General features: G+C 41.2%; 1 long non-coding RNA gene across 2 annotated transcripts; it reads left to right on the top strand.

The window, feature by feature from the left end:
• Positions 1-15,696: 15,696 nt before the first annotated feature.
• On the top strand, positions 15,697-22,434 carry LOC130682707 (uncharacterized). 2 transcript variants are annotated; one of them, XR_008995999.1, is made up of 2 exons: positions 15,697-15,931; positions 21,261-22,434. It is a non-coding gene; the product is annotated as an uncharacterized LOC130682707 (long non-coding RNA). The 2 variants fall into 2 exon arrangements; XR_008995998.1 differs by having other exon boundaries at positions 15,697-15,904.
• The last annotated feature ends 1,486 nt before the right edge of the window (positions 22,435-23,920 follow it).

Here is a 23,920-nt window from a genome sequence, read left to right on the forward strand (position 1 = left end):
CCATAGGGCCAGGTCCAAGTTCTGGGAAGCAGGGAGAAGGGACATGGAAAAATTACTTGTCTTCATGGATTCTCCTCTATGTATGGAATTGTACTGGGAGAGAGGGTAGAGGGAAAGCGTTCTTCAGGCAGTAAACAACCCAGACCAATTTGCACCCTGGCCACTAAGCAATGATCTTTTCATTATGTTTTGCATATTTATAACCAAGAGTTCTACTGGTACAAACAAGATTACAATTAGCCTACCAAAGGATTTTCTTTAAATATCAGTCTTTAGGGAAGAAAAATTCGCCAGCTACATTGAATGCCCTTTAAAAAGGCGAGCTCCCATCCCCCAACTCTGTTCTCTTCAGCTGGAAGAAGGCAGGTAAGCCTGGTCCTAAGAAAAGGGGAATTACTTCCTTTAACTATAGTAGACTCTCCTATCCATGGGAGATATGTAGCAAGTGGGTGCCTGCAACTGAGGCAGGTAAGCCCTGCATGTACTGTTTTTCCCTGTACACACCTATGATAAAGGTTAATTTATACAAGAGGCATAATAGGAGATTAGCAACAATACTTAATAATCAAATGTTATAACAATAGGCTATAACAAAAGTCACGTAAATGTCTCTATCAAAATATTTTACTGAATTGTACTCACCCCTCTTTTTGTGATGATGTGGGATGATAAAGTGCCTACACAATGCGATAAAGTGAGGTGGGTGATGTAGACGTTGTGACGTAGCACTGTCTCCTACTAACCTTCTGATGAAACATCAGGAAGAGGATCCTCTGCTTCCAGACCATGATGGACCGTGGGTAACTGAAACCACGGAAAGTGAAACCACATGTAAGCAGGACCACTGTACTCTCCCCAGATGTTCTTCAGTTTGGTTAAATGAGCCTTAGCTCCTTCTAGATGTTTAGCCTGGTGGATACCAGCCTGCTTGAACTGCTCCAGAACATGCCAGTTTCAGCAGCTATATTTATTTGCACATCTTGAGTTGCTTTTCCTTTTTCTCTTAAGTGAATAAAGGTAACTGAGCAGCATAGAGCACATGACCCTATTCCTGTGTGCAATCTTTTGCTATAATAACCCCATGTCCAGGTTCATTTACTTTAAAGAAAAGATGGAACCGAAAAGGAGAACCTTCTATCTACCTCTAAGTTAAGATGGAGAAGCTAGATGTGTACTATGACAGAAGCATGCCCTTCTGCTGTTCCACTTTGAAAGGAGCAATTGAAAGAAAAAATCTGACTAATGTGCGCAGATTCCTTACTCAGCCTAGTGATACAGATCCTAGAGCTTCACCAGCACAAGTGGTGTACCTGGGGCAGCAAAATAACAGGAACAATGCTGCCACATTGTCTCTGATGGAGGAGGCATCTGCACTTGCGAACTGGACTGGAAAATCCTGGGCTCCAGGGGGTCTTTCTTAGCATCAAAAGAATGCTACTCCAAAGTGGGAGGGGCCTTTCAAATCCCAGTTACCCTCAGAAAGTCCCCATTGACTAAGAACATTGAGATCTCTCCTAGGGCTCTTTTAGGGCCTGTTTTGGGGAGAAGCAGAGTCAAAGAGTACATTTCTACTGCTATTCTTGCTCCTTTACCCAGCCAACCCTTGGTTACCAGCATTTTTCAAACCACAGTTTAGCTGTGAATACCCGAGATTTTCTTCTTGTGCTGACCACAGTCGCCCTGGCAGTCCTGCCACTTTCTGGCAGAGCCAGGCAGAGGGCCAGTGCCTCCAAGCCTCTGAGAGGAGGGGGGAGGATGGATGTCTTCCCTCCATGGCCCAAAGGGGTCATGGGCCCCAACCGCCTGAACACTCAGGGCAGAGTCAAGCTGAACAAATTATAGGGAGTAATTTGGGGATGGGGTGGGGTGGGGGGCATGTGCCTTAATCCAGACCAATGTTTTCAAAGGTTTTGTGAAGGTGTTGTAGCCAAAGCTTGGCTTTCTCTTTGTGAATGAACCCATTTGTGGAAAATTCTGAAGAAGAAAAAGGAGGGAAAGAAAAAAACAGACAAAATGAGCTATTCAATGCTGGTTATGGATGATAACCTACAATTTCGGAGCTTTAGTCTCCCTTAGTATTCTTTTTCAGTTTTTTGGTCCCCTACATCTTCCTTCAAAATGCAAGCACAGCAGTCCTGAAACAATCTGGTCCTCTGGGAAACTTGCAGTAAAGGAAAGCAAATTCAATTTGAGCCCTGGGTAGTATTAACTCAGCAGGCATTCAGCCTTGTGCTGAGAACTCGAAAGGTTTTTGTTTGGAAGCTAAGACTTCCACATGTGAAACATTAGAAATGATTTTTTAAGTCCATATATTAGAAAGGGTGATGGATACAAGATCTAAGAAAAGAGGGAATTTAAAGTAAACAAAAGAGAATTGTGAGGTGGGGCTTGAGAGAGAAGGAAAACCAAGCCGAGGATTAAGAGTAAAATAGTGTGAGCTTGAAGATTTGAGTGAAGAGCATGTGCCTTGCCTATCAGCACCTCCCTGCCTTTGAATCTTCTTTTAGATACACACACACACACACACACACACACACACACACACACGCGCCCCAGAACGTCCCCAGGTCCTTGTTTCATCCTTCCTTTTCCTGAACATTTACTTATCGTCCATTGCAGAGGTTAACCTCTGTCTCCTTCGTGTAGACCTTCTCTGCATCATCAGCCCACATTGATCCTCCTTTCTGGAAACTCTCCTTCCACTTATTAGTCTATCACCTGTTAAATGCTTAGTCGATTTCTATTTATTTCAACTGTGTTTTGTCAGGGTTGATAAATGATAAGGTCTTGGAGGACCAGGATCATATCTTCCAGTGGGATCAGACATAGGAGGGTACAGTGGAGCCACTTTTCAAACAATGGTTTGATGGATGAATGGCTCGGGACCCTGTTTCTCTGGGAACGTTATCATGCCAAGTGTCCTTATCCAGACAAGCTCTCCGTTTCTTGGCTGTTTCATCAGCACCACCGCACAGCCTGACTCATGCTTCCTAATGGCTCTTCAGTGCCTGCTTTTCAGCCCAGTGGGTGAGAGTGTGTCAGCTCCTGGCAAAATGTTTGAGAAGAAGAGTTGCATTGTTCTTAGAAGACAAAGGAGAGCAATAGGCCTGCTTTTTGTACTTTATATATAAATATTTGTTTAAGCTGTGATAAAAAGCTAAACTTAGAGACTGCCACTCAGCATGGAAAGGAGGGCAGATCAGAGGGTGATCTTTCAGCTAATGCACAGTAGCATCAGCTGCTGTTTCAAGAACAGCTAACCTTAGTTAATCAGTATGTGGGTAATCCAAGACCTTTGTTCAGGCTTAGATCCCTCCCATGCCCTTTTTAGCATTTTGAGTTTCTAAGATCTCTTCCCCAGGAGGTATGGAGGATAGGGAAGAAGGACGAGGAAAAAATGGCAGTTAACAAAGGCAATGTTGTTAGTGGTTATACAGTCCTGCTTGAAGACTTGCTGGAGAGAAGGCTGAAGGCTGCCACTCATGAGAAAAGTTGGGGGTTTAGGATCACCCTAAGACTTAGGAGATATATGCCCACCATGTCCCCATTGCCCTGGAAATATACAAAGTGATAGTCTGAGGCCAAAGTGGGCATGTACAGTTTTTGAAATGTGCCGCAAATACTTTTGCCCTGTGTTTTAATTTTACTCCAAGATGTTATCAGAAATGCTACCAATTAATGAGCATTCCTAAGTGCCAGACATTTTATGTACAAGATGATCTCATCTGAAAAACAACTCTTCACAGTGAAAAGAATTGCCTCATTTATACAGATCAGGAAACTGAGGCTCAGAGGAGTTAAGTAAACTTCATCTGTTCAACAAATATTGATTCTTTCAGGTGCCAGGATTTAAAGCCAGAAAGTGGCAGAACTGGGACCCAGGGGCAGGTGTATCTGGATTCCAAGCATGTTCTTTTCATGGAACTGTATTGCTTCCCTTATGGAGGAATGTCTTCAGAGGGCCTTCTCTTTCATCCTCATTTTAACAATATTCCCTTTGTTTTCTGGAAGCTCTTTGTGTGCAAAGTGAGAACTATTAACTATGCTCACTAAATGGTAGTGATGATATTGGAATATGTCTGGTTCATTTGTTGTTCTAGTAGCCATATTTAAAAAGTAAAAAGAAATGGGAAGATAATATTCATATATTTAATTTAATATGTTCAAAATATTATCATTTCAACATGCAATGCTTTTTCTTATACTTTATCTTCAAAATCTGGACATCAAATTTTTATCAGAAATACTTGATCTGTATTTAGATTTCATAAAACTTAAATTCACATACCCAGTTTTAAGTATGTTGTTCCAAATGTGCTTAAATTTACTCCAATAATTGAATCAAATATTAGCTGAAGTTAAAATTAATGATTCTGTCACATTAGGCCCACTAGAAGCAGGTGTCTATGCCTACCACATTGAACAGCGCAGATCTGACCCCTGCCTCGATCTCTCAATAAGCCCTTGAGGACATTATGCTAAGTGACATTCTTCAGGCAGAGAAAGACAAACACTTCATGACATCATTTGCATGTGTCAAAAATGAGTAAAATGGTGGTTACTAGGGGATAGGGGTTGGGGAAATTGAAATGTTGTTTAACATTTCAATGTTAAACTTCTGTTTGACTCCTGTTAAACTCCATCGCTCCTGTGCCCCTGCGCCTGCTGAAGCATTTGACGAAGCCTCGGATTTGCGTAACTTGGTGTGGACTCTCCTCCTTTGGCGGTACGAGACAACAGTTCTGCAAGCACTGACATGAACATTTCCTGTCCTTCCTGGCTAATGGAGAACAGCCTTTCCAGGAAACGTGCTTTCTGAAGTCTGACATTAAGGGAGACTGGGGTGCAGTTGAGTATGATTAAAAATGGGATATTAAAAATATTTCAAAAATATTACAATAGTCAATGGAAAAGGATGAGAATTATGAGCAAGGCAGCTCTTGTTGTACTTTGACCTCAAAAAGAAGTTACCTAGTTACATGAGAAGGTAAAGGGATGCTGTTATCATAAATCACTATTAAAATTAACATTAACAAAATTACATTTAAAAAACTAGATGAGAAGAGGGGAAACTAATTGGATTCTGCTATTATTATCAAACTAATCATATTCCTTTCACAGGCAAAAGATAGGATTTACAGAGAGTTGCCACTGACATATTAATGGTCATTGGGGAACCAAATGGTCTGGAGTAACTACTAAAAATCAATCTGCTTCTTAACCTCACAGACATGAACCAAGAACAATTATCTTCTAAGAAACTCATAGGCAGAGTCTGGCCTTAACACCAGGTTCTAAGCAGAAGATTTAAATATCTGTGGGCCTCAAAACTATGGGTGGATAGCCTATGACAGCAATCAAATGACAGCATGTGAGATTAATTTTAAAGAAATAATATGTGGTTGAGGTAGTGGAAAGCAGTTCCTAAGCTTGGAGAAAAAGTAATCCTTCCTTTCCTGCTCCCCTAACCTGTCTCCATACACACCAGGGTTTCTCCTTTATCTCTGTACACTATAATGGAAAGGAAAAATAACACTGGCATGTCACTTCAGCAAGGTTGCTGACATCCACTCAAATAGTTATGCCTGGAGACCAGACTTCTGCTTCCAGTCAAAATGGAGTAACAAGAATCAGAATTACCCTCTCGAAACAACCACAAACCTAAAAAGATACTCAAGACTCTAAATGTCAGGCAACAAAGGATAGTAATCTACATGAGACAGGAAAAAAACAAGTGAGTCCTCTAACCGTCCCAACTCACTGCTTTGAGGTAATTCACAGGTGATGGTGAAGGTATGGGAAACCAGAGAAAGCCCTGGGTTCCGGAGACAGAACTGAGAGATGGTGGAGACCAAGGCAACTAGAGCTCCCAGGACAGAGCACTAGAGAGGAGAGAGAGATCCCCAGGGAGAACACTCCAGGAAGAATACTTCGAGTGAATATTTAGCTGGTAAGTGTGGGCATGTGAGGAACTACTGGCGCCAGAGGAAGAATGACCCAAAAGGATAAGAGGTGACAGCGTCCAACTCCCTTACAAGGCCAGAAATACTCCTATTCTTACCTTAGAGATTGAGCACCATCGTGATTCATGGGGAGCTGGGTAAGGTACACAGATGGGTCTCTCCTCAGTAATGAATAATAATCAGCCTTAATTATTGAACCCTGGACATTGTTCCATATCCACCTAACAAATCTTAAAAGCATGTTCAGAAAGACTGAATTCTTTCCAAGTAACTTGACTCTGTCTCAAACAAGTCGTAAAATGTTTATAGGAATACAAAAATATCCAGCATCCAACAAGGTAAACTTCAAGGTAAAATTGGTTGTGTAGCATCCGATAAGAAAAGCACCAAGAAGCAAGAAAATAGGAGGAGAAAAGGCAGTCAACTGGAACTGAGCCAGAATTGACACAGGTGCTGGAATCAGAAGCAGAGGACATTAAGACAGTTATCATAACTTTATTCCTTATGTTTGAAAACCTAAGCAGAGACATGGAAGATATAAGAAAGACCCAAATTGAACTTTTAAAGTTGAAAAGCACAATGTCTAAAATGAAAAAAAAAGTGTGCTGGATTGTATTCAAAACTAATTTGATGTTTTAGAAAAAAAGATTAATAAACTTGAAGACATAGCAAGAGAAATGATCCAAAATGAAGTACACAGACAAAAGCAAATTAAAACAAAACAAAACAAAAACAGAACATCACTGAGCTGTGACAACTTCAGGTGGCCTAGTAAGTGTGTAACTGTAGTTCCTGAAGGAAGGGTGGGAGAAGGGGGCAGCCTCCAAGATGCTCCCCATGACCCCTGCATCCTGATCTTCATGATATTCTTTTATCCCCAGCTTTTAAGTATGTGATGAATTTATTGATTTGCTTCTAATGAAGAAAATGTGGCAGAGTGAGGGGATCTAACTTCCAAAATTAGACTACAGTAACATTGTGGTTTCCATCTTAGGTGCTGTTCCTCTCATTCTCCCTTGGGTCTCTTTTCTCTGGGAAAGCCAGATGCCATGTTGTGAGACAGTCCTGTAGAGAGATCTGCCTGGCAAGGCACCAAGGCTGCCAACAAGCATGTGAATGAGCTTGGAATCGGATCTTCTGAGTGGCTTGTGGCCAACACCAGACTGCAATCTCACCGGAGCCCCAGAGCTCCAGGCATCCAGCTAGGCTGTGCTTAGATTCCTGACCCATAGAAAGTATGAGATAATAAGTGTGTATTGCTTTCTGCTGCAAACTTTTGGAGTAATTTGTTACACAACAATAAGTAATTCAATACAGAAAAAATATCTGTAGAAATATGACCAAAAAACCAAATCTGATGAAAACTATAAACCCAGAGATCCAATGAACTCCAAGCACAAGAACAGTGATGAAAATCACAATAAGGCACGTGATAATCAAATTTCTCAAAATGAGTGACAATGTAAAAACATTCAAAACAGTCAGTAAAAAGAGGCACACTAACAACAGTAAGGGTGGCAGCAATTATCTTGTCAGAAAAAAATTTAAGAAGACAGTGGAACAATACCTTGAAGTTATTAAGGATAAAAACTGTCAATATCAAAATTGTCGTTATAAAATGAAGGTGAAATAAAGCCTTTTTCATACATACTGAAGTTGAAAGAAAATATCGCCAGGAGACCAGTTTCATTACAAGAAATGTTAACAGAAGTCCTCTGGACAGAAGGAAAATGAATCTAGATGGAAATATACCTCTGCACAGGGGAATAAAGAGAACTATGTGAGTTAATTTTTAAGATTTTAAAAAGTATTTAAATCATTTAAAAAAATAATTGACTATTTAAACAAATATACAAAAAATAATATAGTGTGGAGTTTATAACATGTAAAAGCACAAAGGATGGTAGGGGAGAAAAGGATTAATATAGAATTCTTATACTATTCATAAAGTGGTATTATATCTTAAGATAGACTGTGATATTAGCTAAAGATGCATACTATAAACCAAAATATTGCAACTACTGAAATAACAAAGAGTTTTAGCTAATCAGCCAACAAAGGAGATAAAATGTAATCCTACAAAGTAGTCCAAAAGAAGGCATAATAAATTGGGGGGTGAAAGTAAAGAACAGATGGGACAAATGGAAAGAAAATAAAAAGATTAATCATTCAAACCCAATCACATAAATAATCATATAAAATATAAATGATCTAAATGCCACAATTAAACAGCAGATATTGTATAAAACAGTAAGATTTAACAATTATTGCCTACAAGAAACCCACTTTAAATAGAAAGACACAAATTGGTTAAAACTAAAAGAATGAAGAAAGATGTATCATGCTAAAACTGGAGTACCGATACTAGTATTAGAAAAAGTAGATGTAAAGAATATATCCTGGGACAAGGAGGGTCATTTCACAAACATAAAGAGGTCAATTTACCAAGGAAATATAACAATGCTAAACTTTTTTTTTTTTGGTATCATTAATGTACAATTACTTGAACGACATTATGGTTACTAGACTCCCCCCTAATATCAAGTCCAACCCACATACCCCATTACAGTCACTGTCCATCAGCGTAGTAAGATCAGTAGAATCACTACTTGTCTTCTCTGTATAGACAGCCTTTCCTGTGTACCTCCCGTCACCACTACATTATGTGTGCTAATTGTTATGCCCCTTTATTCTCCTTATCCTTCCCTTCCCACCCATCCCGCCCAGTCCCTTTCCCTTTGGTAACTGTTAGTCCATTCTTGGGTTCTGTGAGTCTGCTGCTGTTTTGTTCCTGCAGTTTTTACTTTGTTCTAATACTCCATAGATGAATGAAATAATTTGATATTCATCTTTCTCTGCCTGGCTTATTTCACTGAGCATAATACTGTCTAGCTCCATCCATGTTGTTGCAAATGGAGGTATTTGTTTTCTTCTTATGGCTGAATAATATTCCATTGTGTATATGTACCATATCTTCTTTATCCATTCATTTACTAATGGACACTTAGGTTGCTTCCATTTCTTGGCTATTGTAAATAGTGCTGCAATAAACATAGGGGTGCATATGTCTTTTTCAAACTGGGCTTCTGCATTCTTACAGTAAATTCCTGGAAGTAGAATTCCTGGTTCAAATGGCATTTCTATTTTTAGTTTTTTGAGAAACCTCCATACTGCGTTCCACAATGGTTGAACTAGTTTACATTCCCACCAGCAGTGTAGGAGGGTTCCCCTTTCTCCACTTCCTTGCCAACATTTGTTGTTGTTTGTCTTTTGGATGTTGGCCCTCCTAACTGGTGTGAGGTGGTATCTCATTGTGGTTTTAATTTGCATTTCTCTGATGATTAGCGATGTGGAGCATCTTTTCATGTGCCTGTTGGCCATCTGAATTTCTTCTTTGGAGAAGTATCTGTTCAGCTTCTCTGCCCATTTTTTAATTGGCTTATTTGCTTTTTGTTTGTTGAGGTGTGTTAGCTCTTTATATAATTTGGATGTCAACCCCTTATCAGATATGTTATTTATGAGTATATTCTCCCATACTGTAGTATGTTTTTTTGTTCTACTGATGGTGTCCTTTGCTGTACAGAAGCTTTTCAGCTTGATATAGTCCCACTTGTTCATTTTTGCTTTTGTTTCCCTTGCTTGGGGAGATATGTTCATGAAGAAGTTGCTCATGTTTATGTCCAAGAGATTTTCGCCTATGTTTTTTCTAAGAGTTTTATGGTTTCATGACTTACATTCAGGTCTTTGATCCATTTTGAGTTTACTTTTGTGTACGGGGTTAGACAATAATCCAGTTTCATTCTCTTACATGTAGCTGTCCAGTTTTGCCAACACCAGCTGTTGAAGAGGCTGTCATTTCCCCATTGTATATCCATTGCTCCTTTATCATATATTAATTGACCATATATGCTTGGATTTGTATCTGGGCTCTCTATTCTGTTCTACTGATCTATGGGTCTGTTCTTGTGCCAGTACCAAATTGTCTTTATTACTGTGGCTTTGTAGTACAGCTTGAAATCAAGGAGCATAATTCCCCCTGCTTTATTCTTCCTTCTCAGGATTGCTTTGGCTATTCAGGCTCTTTTGTCATTCCATATGAGTTTTAGAACTATTTGCTCTAGTTCATTGAAGAATGCTCTAGGTATTTTGATAGGGCTTTAATTGAATCTGTAGATTGCTTTAGGCAGGATGGCCATTTTGACAATATTAATTCTTCCCAGCCAAGAGCATGGGATGGATTTCCATTTATTAGTGTCCGCTTTAATTTCTCTTAAAAGAGTGTCTTGTAGTTTTCAGGGTATAGGTCTTTTACTTCCATGGTTAGGTTTATTCCTAGGTATTTTATTCTTTTTGATGCAATTGTGAATGGAATTGTTTTCCTGATTTCTCTTTCTGCTAGTTCATTGTTAGTGTATAGGAATGCAACAGATTTCTGTGTATTAATTTTTATCCTGCAACTTTGCTGAATTCAGGTATTAGCTCTACTAGTTTTGGAGTGGAATCTTTAGGGTTTTTTATGTACAATATCATGTCATCTCCAAACAGGGACAGTTTAACTTCTTCCTTGCCAATCTGGATGCATTTTATTTCTTTGTGTTGTCTGATTGCCATGGCTAGGACCTCCAGAACTATGTTGAATAAAAGTGGGGAGAGTGGGCATCCTTGTCTTGTTTCCGCTCTTAAAGGAAAAGCTTTCAGCTTCTCACTGTTAAGTATAATGTTGGCTGTGGGTTTGTCATATATGGCCTTTATTATGTTGAAGTACTTGCCCTCTATACCAATTTGTTGAGAGTTTTTTATCATGAATGGATGTTGAATTTTGTCAAAATGCTTTTTCAGTATCTATGGAGATGGTCATGTAGTTTTTGTCCTTCTTTTTGTTGATGTAGTATATGATGTTGATGGATTTTTTAATGTTATACCATCCTTGCATTCCTGGGATGAATCCCACTTGATCATGATGGATGATCTTTCTGATGTATGTTTGAATTTGATTTGCTAATATTTTGTTGAATATTTTTGCTTCTATGTTCATGAGGGATATTGGTCTGCAATTTTATTTTCTTGTGGTGTCTTTGCCTGGTTTTGGTATCAGAGTGATGCTAGCCTCATAGAATGAGTTTGGGAGTATTCCCTCCTCTTCTACATTTTGGAAAACTATAAGGAGGTTGGGTATTAGGTCTTCACTAAATATTTGATAAAATTCAGCAGTGAAACCATCTGGTCCAGGAGTTTTGTTCTTAAGTAGTTTTTTGATTACCAATTCCATTTCTTTGCTGGTAATTGGTCTATTCCAATTTTCTGTTTCTTCCTGGGTCAGCCTTAGAAGGTTGTATTTTTCTAGAAAGTTGTCCATTTCTTTTAGGTTATCCAATTTGTTAGCATATAATTTTTCATAGTATTCTCTCCTAATTCTTTGTATTTCTGTGGTGTCTGTAGTGATTTTTCCTTTCTCATTTAGGTTTCTCTTTATGTGTGTAGACTCTCTTTTTTTCTTGATAAGTCTGGCTAGGAGTTTATCTATTTTGTTTATTTTCTCAGAGAACCAGCTCCTGCTTTCATTGAGTCTATTGTTTCATTCTTCTCAATTTTATTTATTTCTGCTTTAATCTTTATTATGTCCCTCCTTCTACTGACTTTGGGCCTCATTTGTTCTTCCTTTTCTAGTTTCATTAATTGTGAGTTTAGACTGTTCATTTGGGATTGTTCTTCTTTCCTGAGGTAGGCATATTTCCCTCTTAGCACAGCCTTTGTTGCATCCCACAGATTTTTGTGTTGTTGAATTATTGTTGTCATTTGTCTCCATGTATTGCTTGATCTCTGTTTTTATTTGGTCATTGATCTGTTGATTATTTAGGAGCTTATTATTAAGCCTCCTTGTGTTTGTGGGCTTTTTCATTTCCTTTGTGTAATTTATTTCTAGTGATGTGAGAAGCTGGTTGGTACAATTTCAATCTTTTGAATTTACTGAGGCTCTTTTTGTGGCCTAGTATATGACCTATTCTTGAAAATGTTCCATGTGCACTTGAGAACAATGTGTATCCTGTTGCTTTTGGATGGAGTGTTCTGTAGATATCTGTTAGGTCCATCTGTTCTATACATTCTTCAGTGCCTCTGTCTCTTTACTTATTTTCTGTCTGGTTTATCTGTCCTTTGGAGTGAGTGGTGTGTTGCAGTCTCCTAAAATGAACGCATTGCATTCTATTTCCTCCTTTAATTCTGTTAGTATTTGTTTCACATATGTAGGTGATCCTGTGTTGTGTGCATAAATATTTATAATAGGTATATCCTCTTGTTGGACTGACCCCTTTATCATTATGCTATGTCCTTCTTTGTCTCTTGTTACTTTCTTTGTTTTGTAGTCTATTTTGTCCGATGCAAGTGCTGCAGCGCCTGTTTTTTTTTCCCTGTTAGTTGCATAAAATATCTTTTTCCATCCCTTTACTTTTAGTCTGTGTATGTCTTTGGGTTTGAAGTAAGTCTCTTGTAGGCAACATATAGGTGGGTCTTGTTTTTTTATCCATTCAGTGACTCTATGTCTTTTGATTGGTGCATTCAGACCATTTACATTTACAGTGATTATTGATACTTATGTACTTATTTTCATCGCAGGCTTTAGATTTTTGGTTACCAAAGGTTCAAGGGTAATTCCCTTACTATCTAACAGTCTAATTTAATTCACTTCGTATGCTATTACAAACACAACCCAAAAGTTCTTTTTTTCCTCCTTTTTCTTCCTCCTCCATTCTTTGTATGTTATGAATCATATTGTGTACTCTTTGTCTATCCCTTGGGTGACATCTATTTAGCCTTAGGAATACTTCCATCTATAAGAGTCCCTCCACAATGCACTGTAGAGGTGGTTTGTGGGAGGTAAATTCTCTCAACTTTTGCTTATCTGAAAATTGTTTAATCCCTCCTTCAAATTTAAATGATAACCTTGTCGGGCAGAGTATGCTTGATTCAAGGCCCTTCTGCTTCATTACATTAAATATATCATGCCACTCCCTTCTGGCCTACAATTGAGAAGTCTGATGATAGCCTGATGGGTTTTCCTTTATAGGTGATCTTTTTTCTCTCTCTAGCTGCTTTTAAAAGTCTGTCTTTATCCTTGATCTTTGCCATTTTAATTATTATATGTCTTGATGTTATCTTCCTTGGGTTCCTTGTGTTGGGAGATCTGTGCACCTCCATGGCTTGAGAGACTATTTCCTTCCCCAGACTGGGGAATTTTTCAGCAATTACCTCCTCAATGACACTTTCTATCCTTTTTCTATCTCTTCTTCTTCTGGTACCCCTATAATGCAAATATTGTTCCATTTGGATTGGTCACACAGTCTCTCAATATTCTTTCATTCTTGGAGAAACTTTTTCTCTCTGTGCCTCAGCTTCTTTGTATTCCTCTTCTCTAATTTCTATTCCATTTACCATCTCTTCTACTACATCTAATCTGCTTTCAAATCCCTTCATTGTATGTTTCATTTCAGGTATGGAATTTCTTAATGTAACAATCCTAAACTTTTATGCACCTAATAAGAAAGCATCAAAATATTTGAAGCAAAAACTGACATAAAACTGACTCAGCAAACTGACCTTCATACTATGTACATGCTGATAAACTGATTCAAGACTTACTTGACTAAGTATTGGGCTTTCTTTATGTGTTGTGCTGTTTACTTAAGAAATTCAGGGTTTTCCCTGCCTCTGAAGTTAGGCACAAGATCTCAGTTGCATCTTTTTTTTTTAATTAATTAATTAATTTTTTGTAGATAATTATTTTTTATTGAAGGGTAGTTGACACACAGTATTACATTAGTTTCAGGTGTACAACACAGTGATTCAACATTTATATACATGATAATTCTAGGTACCAGCTATCACCATACCAAGTTGTTACAATATTTTGACTATATTCCTTATGCTATACATTACATCCCGGTTACTTATTTATTTTACAATTGTAAGTGTGCACTTTTTTTTTTTTGAGAGGGCATCTCTCATATTTATTGATCAAATGGTTGTTAACAACAATAAAATTCTGTATAGGGGAGTCAATGCTCAATGGAGAATCATTAATCCACCCCAAGCCTAATTTTCATCAGTCTCCAATCTTCTGAAGCGTAACGAACAAGTTCTTACATGGAGAACAAATTCTTACATAGTGAATAAGTTACATGGTGAACAGTACAAGGGCAGTCATCACAGAAACTTTCGGTTTTGCTTATGCATTATGAACTCTAAACAGTCAGTTCAAATATGAATACTCATTTGATTTTTATACTTGATTTATATGTGGATACCACATTTCTCTCTTTATTATTATTATTTTTAATAAAATGCTGAAGTGGTAGGTAGATACAAGATAAAGGTAGAAAACATAGTTTAGTGTTGTAAGAGAGCAAATGTAGATGATCAGGTGTGTGCCTGTAGACTATGTGTTAATCCAACCTAGACAAGGGCAATAAAACATCCACATATGCAGAAGATTTCTCTCAGAACAGGGGGGTGAGGTACTAAGCCTCACCTCTGTTGATCCCCAATTTCTCACTTGATGGCCCCCCTGCGACTGTGCCTGTCTTAGGTTGTTCCTCCCTTGAGGAATCTTACCCATCTCTGGCTAACCAGTCATCTTCCCGGGCCATACAGGGAAATGTAAAGTTGGTAAGTGAGAGAGAAGCCTTATTGTTTGAAAAGGTTAGCATTTTACTTCTTTGCATATTTATGCCCTGTGGCTTCTATGCCCAGCATTTGTCTTGAGGTATCTTTACCACTTGGAATAATTATGATACTCGGTAAATTCGATATGAGGCACAAATTCTATTTAAGGGTTGTAATTAGGAAGGAAGAAGAAAAGCTATAGAAGTAGCAGGCGGAAGAAAGCATGGGAAGATTGATTATTTCTTTGACATATCTTCTTGTAGAGTAACTTCAGCATGGATAGGTTTTAAACTACTAATTAAATTGCGCACACATATTAACATAATAGGAGTATAGTTACATAACCAAAGCATACCTGTAATTACCAGCCATCTCCAGTGAAACCAAGAAAACCAGTTAGGCACCTTAGGCATTTGTGAAAACTTATCTATGATATGGTGGATATTGTCCAACTGAACTTGAACAGTCTGAGAGAAATCAGGCAAATTAAAACAACCCATTCCTGGGGACTGTTCACATCCCATATGTTCTTTTAACAGTAAATAGTCTGTAGTTGTAAGATATTGGAGCACTACAATTTGCACTTCTCCTAATTCTTGGTTGAGTTCCAGCAGTATAGATCCAGTCAAATTTGTTGTTTTACTGTATGCACAGGCCAGCTTAGATATCTTCTTCTTCATTCCAGTGGCAAGTTGTAGGGGCCGGCCTACGGCCGAGGCTGAGTCCCACTATGGCTGAACACTGCCCTTCCACTGTAGCTGACCAACGCCCTAAGATGGCGCCCGCTTCCTGGGCGCCACCCTTCCTGGTTTGGTGGCATTAGCATAAGGAAGTTGCTCCTATAGGCTTGCCCCATGCTTCCGCGCTCGTGCTCAACTCATGCAGAAGGCATGCTACTAATCAGCTTAAAGGTCACACATGATCTTGATCACCATAGGCCAGCTTCCTTTATATAAGGCATAAGCAGGAAAGAGAAGGAGAGTCTCTCTCCTCTCATTCTTCCTCTTACTCGCTCTCTCCGGCTGTTGCTTCTTCTCACTCACCTTCTCCCGACCTTCCGAGCAAGAATAAAGAACTGAAGTGAACCAGGTCTGTGTACATATCGCTGTCGTCACTGCCACAAGGAGCGAACACGATATCTGGTGCCGAAACCCGGGAATTTTTCTCCAACCACCCAGAGGAGAAACTGGCGGACACGGACGCCATAGAGCTTCTTACCCTGAAGCAGTACCAGTGGACTCCATTCGGAAGGATCGTTCGGGAGGGCACCTCGAAAGAGGAGGGTGAGTGGATCAACAAGCAAAACGAAAGTAAGCAGCCGAGGTGGGGATTTCTATTCTGTCTGTTCATCTTGTTCATCCTTGTGCTTATTATTGTGTTTGTTGTTGCTAAGAATGTTAGATGAAGTAAGGGTGCCAGTGAAAGTTCACGGGATAGCAACGAAGCAAGGAAAGTTCGTGGTATAGTGACGAATGTAAATTAGTGATAAGAGTACCCCCTACCTATAGACATCAGGAGTATATCTTAATCTCTTCACTATTAACATGGGGTCTGAAGGGTCTAGACTGAGAGCAGAAGAGCCTTTGAGAGCACTCCTAAGGGGCAACGGAACACCATTAAAAACAAAAACCGCAAGGGCTTTCCTCCACACAGTAGAGAAGCATGCTCCGTGGTTCCTAGATGCAGGAAGAATCACTACCCCCGTGTGGAAAAAGTTAGGCGAGGATCTGCGCAACGCAGATCGCAGGGAGCCGCTCCCGGCTGGGACGCTCCCCATATGGGGACTGGTTAGGAGCTGCCTAAAGGAGAATAAACCTAGTTGTAGAGAGGCCATAAGGGAAGGAGAGGAGGTTCTTGAGGAAGTGAAAGAAGAAAGAGCCTCTGCGAGAGCATCTGAAAGAGGATCTACACAGGGGGGGTCCTCTGATGAGGAAGAGGACCAAGAATTATCAGGAAAAGAGTTAGAGGCTAGGGCTGCTCAGAGAGGACATCAGCCCACATTGTACCCCTCACTGAGCCAACTGAGAATAAGCAGAGAGGAAGGAGAGACTAGTTCGGCCCCTCTCCCCAATAAGAGCAGTAAGGTAGAAGTGATTGTGCCAACCGCCCCAAATCATCCATTTTGCTCTCCAATCTATAGAGCAGAGCCACCCCCTTACCAGAGTTACTCATGTTGTGGTGGCCAGGGGTGCAAGAACAATTGGGCAAGAATAGATGGAGGGAATGGCTAACCATGGAGGGGAATGCAGCCTTCCCAGTAATAGAAGATCCAAACACCCAGCAAAGATACCATCAAGCCCTAGATTTTAAGCTTGTAAAAAGCCTAAAGGAAGCTGCCACCACCTATGGAGTGCAAGCAGCGTTCACTGTGGCCATAGTGGAGTCATTAGCCACTCAGAATCTAACACCAGATGATTGGGCTGATGTAGCCAGAGCCTCATGCCTTACTGGAGGTCAATACCTGCTATTCAAAACTGCGTGGGCAGAGCTTTCACAAGACACTGCCCAGCGTAACGCTGCCGCAGGGAACAATCAGTGGAACCTAGAGATGCTGATGGGCACAGGACCTTACTTAGGACAGCATAATCAGATAAATTACCCGCCTGCAGTGTATATGCAAATAGCTACAGCAGCTGTCAAGGCCTGGAAAACACTCCAGGGCTCTGGTGATTTACAGGGTCAACTATTCAGAGTACTCCAAGGATCAAATGAGCCTTACGCAGATTTCTTGGCGAGACTGATGCAAACCGCAGGCCGTATATTTGGAGATGCTGACACAGCCATGCCCCTAGTAAAACAGTTGGCCTATGAGCAAGCAAATAAATGGTGAAATGGTGTAAAGAAGCTATCAGGCCTTGGAAAAATAAAGATTTAAATGTGTACCTCAAAGTTTGCCGAGACATCAATGATAGTGTAGTGCAAGGACAAGTGATAGCCACAGCCATAACTCAGAGACTGCAACAGGCGCATAGCAGGGGTACCCCTCCCGGGGCATGCTTCCATTGCAAGCAGATGGGTCATTTAAAGCGAGATTGCCCGAAATTAGGTGGAGGAGGAGCCAGTGTGACCAACATCAAACCACAACCGAGATTATGTCCCAGATGTAGAAAAGGAAACCATTGGGCAAGAGAGTGCAGATCAGTAGTAGATGTGGAGGGACGCCCACTACCCCCGCAGCAGGCAAAATACGGGAGGCCAGGCCCCCCACCTCAGGGCCCTCAAATGTATGGGGTGATCCAACAAATTCCCAGGACACATTTTCATCTGACAGATCAAGGATCCAGCTTGGAGTTGAAGAACCAAGGAGAGCCACTGCAGGGAGCGCAGGAGTGGACATCCGTGCCACCACCAGACTCGTATTGACACCCGAGATGGGGGTCCAGTTAGTAGAGTCAGATTTTAAAGGTCCATTACCTAAGGATACAGTGGAACTCCTATTGGGCCGGAATTCCACAACCAAAGCAGGATTGATAGTACACCCTGGAGTTATTGACCCAGATTATGAGGGAGTAGTAAAGATTATGGTCTCCTCCCCAAGAGGCATTACAGCCATCATTTCTGGAGACCGCATTGCTCAAATTCTTATGCTTCCTAGTAAGCATAGACAATATGGACATAAAAACATGAAAAGAGGTCAATCAGGATTTGGATCATCTGGGGCCCCTCTGACCTGTTTCACAATGGAGCTGGGAGACAGGCCTATGCTTGTCCTGAAGATTAGAGATAGGAACTTCTTAGGACTATTAGACACAGGGGCAGATCGCAGCATTATAAGGGAAGCTGAGTGGCCTAAAGATTGGCCTCTAAACCGAGCTGCTCAGACTCTAAGAGGGCTGGGCATAGCTCAAGCCCCATTATGTAGTGCTGCCACACTCCCCTGGAAAGATCCGGAAGGGCATGAGGGAGTAGTTCAACCTTATGTGCTGAGCATACCAGTGTCTCTCTGGGGAAGAGACATACTGACCCAGATGAATCTTCAACTAACAACAGAAACCTTCTATAGTAATCAGGCAAAGTCCATTATGAGGAAGCAGGGCCATACAGGGATTGGAGGCATAGGAAAAAACTTGACTGGCAGAGAGACACCCATCCCGCTCTCAGGAGTGGTACCCAGTAGGATTGGAGGCCCAGGACTGGGATTTTCCTCGGGGCCATTGAGGACAGACAAGAACTAAAAATACAATGGCGATCAGAGGAGCCCGTGTGGGTTCCTCAGTGGCCCCTTACTAAAGAGAAAAGGGAAGCAGCCCACACATTAGTGCAAGAGCAAATTGCCGCAGGGCATCTTCAAAGTTCTACTTCCCCATGGAATACACCCATATTTGTCATAAGAAAGAAATCAGGAAAATGGAGATTGCTGCATGATCTAAGAGCTGTAAATAAACAGATGATTCTCATGGGATCAGTACAATTAGGTTTACCATTGCCTATGGCCCTGCCAAAAGATTGGAAGACCATTGTAATAGATATCAAAGATTGTTTCTTTTCCATCCCTCTTCATCCTGAGGATTGTAAAAGGTTCGCCTTCACGGTACCAGCCGTCAATCATGGTCACCCAGATGAGCGGTATGAATGGAAGGTGTTGCCACAAGGCATGGCGAATAGCCCTACTATGTGCCAATTGTTTGTACATAAGGCCCTGGCAGAAGTTAGGAAAAGGTTCCCTGAAGTGATTATCTATCATTATATGGATGATATTCTCTTATGTCATGAAAGGAACAGTGTAGTAGAAGAAGGCCTCTGCTTCTTGCAAGAACATTTTAAACAATGGGGCTTAGAACTAGCACCAGAAAAGGTGCAGGTAACTTGTACCAAACAGTATTTAGGAATAAAATTGGAAGATACTATTGTTAGACCATTAAAAGTGATCATAAGAACAGATCATCTAAGCACCCTCAATGATTTTCAAAAACTCCTTGGAGATATAAATTGGGTAAGGCCATTCCTAAAGCTTACAGATGAAGAGCTCAGTCCATTATATGAGATACTGAAGGGCGATTCTGATTTATCATCTCCGCGCTCTCTCAGTAAGCAAGCCAGCCAAGGAAGCCTTGAGCCTAGTCCAATCCCGCTTGCAGCTTGCCCAGGTAGATAGAATAGACTATGGCAAATTGCTATTCCTTATAGTGATACCCAGTAATAATAGCCCAACAGGGGTACTTTGGCAGGAAGGGCCAATTCTCTGGGTATATCTGGCCCACTCTCCAGGAAAAACATTAAGATGGTATCCTCAGAGTATAGCTGATCTGATCATCAAGGGAATCAGGACAGCTATAAAAACATTTGGGATTCCCCCAAACATAATAATAACACCTTATACTGCTGAGCAGATTGAATGTCTTACTGCATGCTGTGATGCATGGGCTGTTGCTTACACCATCACCAATGCTTCCTTTGACAACCACTACCCAAAACATCCTTGGTTACAGTTCTGCCTCTCTAATCCCGTCATCTTTCCTAAAAACACAAGATGTAATCCCATACCCAAGGCTAAGGTGGTGTTCACTGATGGGTCAAAGAATGGCATCGGGACTGTGGTCACTGGTGACCAATCTTGGACATACAGTTTTCCAACCACTTCAGCCCAACAAACAGAGCTGTTGGCTGTAGCACAAGCCTTTACACTTTTCTCACAGGAATCTTTTAACCTTTTAGCAGATAGTCAGTATGTAGTGAATGCTGTGTCCATCTTAGAGAATGTAAGTTATATTAGCCAGTCTTCCCCCATTGCCAGTATTTTTAGAAAGCTACAACAACTGATCTGGGATCGATCAACACCTTTCTTTATTGGACATGTAAGAGCCCACACTTCCCTCCCAGGACCCATTGCTGAGGGAAACAGACGTGCCGATGCCCTGACCCGTGAGTCTAACATCTCAGTGATATTTGACCATGTAGAACAAGCCACACAATTTCACAAACAATTTCATGTGAATTCAAACACCCTTCGCTTAAAATATAATATTACTAGAGACCAAGCTAGAGCCATAGTAGTAAGTTGTAAATGGTGTGTTACACTCTTACCCACCGTTTCAGAGGGAGTCAATCCAAAGGGACTACTGCCCAATCACATTTGGCAAATGGATGTCACTCATATTCCAGAGTTTGACAAGATGAAATATATTCATGTGTCTGTTGACACCTGCTCAAGCATCATTTTCGCCTCTTGCCATACAGGGGAAAAAACTACAGATGTCATAACTCACTGCCTTCAGGCGTTTTCGGCCTGGGGAAAGCCCAAGCATGTAAAAACTGATAATGGACCAGCATATACATCCCAATCCTTTCTTAGATTTTTAAGGGTAATGAATATCACCCATACCACAGGTATTCCCTACAACCCTCAAGGGCAAGGCGTGGTAGAGCGCACCAACCTGAACCTTAAAAATGCTCTCTATAAACAAAAAGGGGGAATGGGGCAGACTTCAGATCCCCCAGAGACAAACTTAACATCATATTATTCATTTTAAATTTTTTGACATTGGACAAAGATGGCCACAGTGCAGCAGAGCGGCATAATCGCCGTTCCAGGCCTAAAGACATGCCTGCAGTTATGTGGAAGGATGTAATGGAAGGATCATGGAAAGGCCGGATCCAGTGTTAATCTGGAACCGAGGCTCTGTTTGTGTTTTCCCACAGGACCGAAACAATCCCATCTGGGTGCCTGAACGCCTGACACGGAGAGTGGCAAGACCAGAACCGGAAGTGCAAGATGCCGACCCCACTGATGCTGATCCTGCTACTGATCCTTCAGCAGGCGATAGCGGAACCCAGAGAACTTTGGGGTCTGGTGAAGGCTTGGCCTCTACCACTCCCGGTGACTGAAACTGCACATACCTTTCCCGCCTTTTTCTCTACCAATAGTACACTTAATCTCCCATATCTGCCCTTTGACAGCTCTATGTGTTACTGGCATTCCTTTTCATAACCTCTCTAAAGCTGCCAATCTGTCCAGGGAATTAGGCAAGATGTTATCCACCAATTGGTCCAGTGAGTTTGACGTGCTCACCACTCAGCTATGGCTAGAAATATTGAATGTTAGTTCCCAAAAGGTAGAGGCGCTGTCTGTAGCTCAGTTTGCTGAAGCCGTGCTAAATGCCACCAAAGCCTGGTCAGGCATGGGTGTTATGGGTATATTACTCCTTGTAGGTCTTCTCCTACTTGGGAGAAAAGTCTGTTATGGCTCTGGTGCAGGCCATGGCAGCTATAGAGGAAGGCATCTCCCCTAGGGTGTAGCTCAATATGTTGGACCAGTAGTCAAAGACGGGTAAGATCAGGAGGTACGCATACCAACCTAAGACAGGGTGCAGACCTTAGCTGTCTGTTGCCCTATGACGGGTAAGGATGCTGCGCCTCCCTGACAACCTAAGACAGGCACGGTCCCCGAGCCTCATTGTGTTAAAAAACAAAAAGGGGGGAGATGTAGGGGCCGGCCTACGGCTGAGGCTGAGTCCCACTATGGCTGAACACCGCCGTTCCACTGTAGCTGACCAACGCCCTAAGATGGCGCCCGCTTCCTGGGCACCACCCTTCCTGGTTTGGTGGCATTAGCATAAGGAAGTTGCTCCTATAGGCTTGCCCCATGCTTCCGCGCTCGTGCTCAACTCATGCAGAAGGCATGCTACCAATCAGCTTAAAGGTCACGCATGATCTTGATCACCATAGGCCAGCTTCCTTTATATAAGGCGTAAGCAGGAAAGAGAAGGAGAGTCTCTCTCCTCTCATTCTTCCTCTCACTCGCTCTCTCCGGCTGTTGCTTCTTCTCACTCACATTCTCCCGACCTTCCGAGCAAGAATAAAGAACTGAAGTGAACCAGGTCTGTGTACGTATCGCTGTCGTCACCGCCACAAGGAGCGAACGCGATAGCAAGTTCAGGAACTGGTGGGATGAGTGCATCCACACCTGTAGCAGTGCGTGGATCTTTGTTGGGGTTTTTTGATGATCATCTTTTGGCATGAGTCTTCCAGAGAGTGCTGATGTTGGAAGTTCTTTTTCATATCATATCTTAATTCATTTTCGGGGTAGCCAAATTAGGCTTTGATCCTCTGTATAAACACAAACAGGCCCTTTGCCTACACCTTTATATGCCCTTTATACCCTTGTGTAGAACTCATTGGAGGTCACCACACAGGAACCGCCTTTTTTTTTTTTTTTTGTTTCATTAATCTACACTTACATGAGGAATATTATATTTACTAGGCTCTCCCCTATACCAGGTCCCCACTATAAAACCCTTTACAGTCACTGTCCATCAGCATAGCAAAATGTTGTAGAATCACTACTTGCCTTCTCTGTGTTGTACAGCCCTCCCCTTTCTACCCCCCGCCATGCATGCTAATCTTAATATCCCCCTTCTTCTTCCCCCCCTTCCTTATCCCTTCCTACACACCCATCCTTCCCAGTCCCTTTCCCTTTGGTACCTGTTAGTCCATTCTTGAGTTCTGTGATTCTGCTGCTGTTTTGTTCCTTCAGTTTTTCCTTTCTTCTTATATTCCACAGATGAGTGAAATCATTTGGTATTTCTCTTTCTCCGCTTGGCTTGTTACACTGAGCATAATACTCTCCAGCTCCATCCATGTTGCTGCAAATGGTAGGATTTGCCCTTTTCTTATGGCTGAGTAGTATTCCATTGTGTATATGTACCACTTCTTCTTTATCCATTCATCTATCGATGGACATTTAGGTTGCTTCCAATTCTTGGCTATTGTAAATAGTGCTGCGATAAACATAGGGGTGCATTGGTCTTTCTCTAACTTGATTGCTGCATTCTTAGGGTAAATTCCTAGGAGTGCAATTCCTGGGTCAAATGGTAAGTCTGTTTTGACCATTTTGATGTACCTCCATACTGCTTTCCAAAATGGTTGAACTAATTTACATTCCCACCAGCAGTGTAGGAGGGTTCCCCTTTCTCCACAGCCTCACCAACATTTGTTGTTGTTTGTCTTTTGGATGGCAGCCATCCTTACTGCTGTGAGGTGATACCTCATTGTAGTTTTAATTTGCATTTCTGTGATAATTAGCGATGTGGAGCATCTTTTCATGTGTCTGTTGGTCATCTGTATTTCTTTTTTGGAGAACTGTCTGTTCAGTTCCTCTGCCCATTTTTTAATTGGGTTATGTGTTTTATGTTTGTTGAGGCGTGTGAGCTCTTTATATATTCTGGACATCAAGCCTTTATCGGATCTGTCATTTTCAAATATATTCTCCCATACTGTAGGGTTCCTTTTTGTTCTATTGATGGTGTCTTTAGCTGTACAGAAGCTTTTCAGCTTAATATGTCCCACTTGTTCATTTTTGC

The sequence above is a fragment of the Manis pentadactyla genome, chromosome 2, assembly GCF_030020395.1.
Source record: "Manis pentadactyla isolate mManPen7 chromosome 2, mManPen7.hap1, whole genome shotgun sequence".
NCBI lineage: Eukaryota > Metazoa > Chordata > Mammalia > Pholidota > Manidae > Manis > Manis pentadactyla.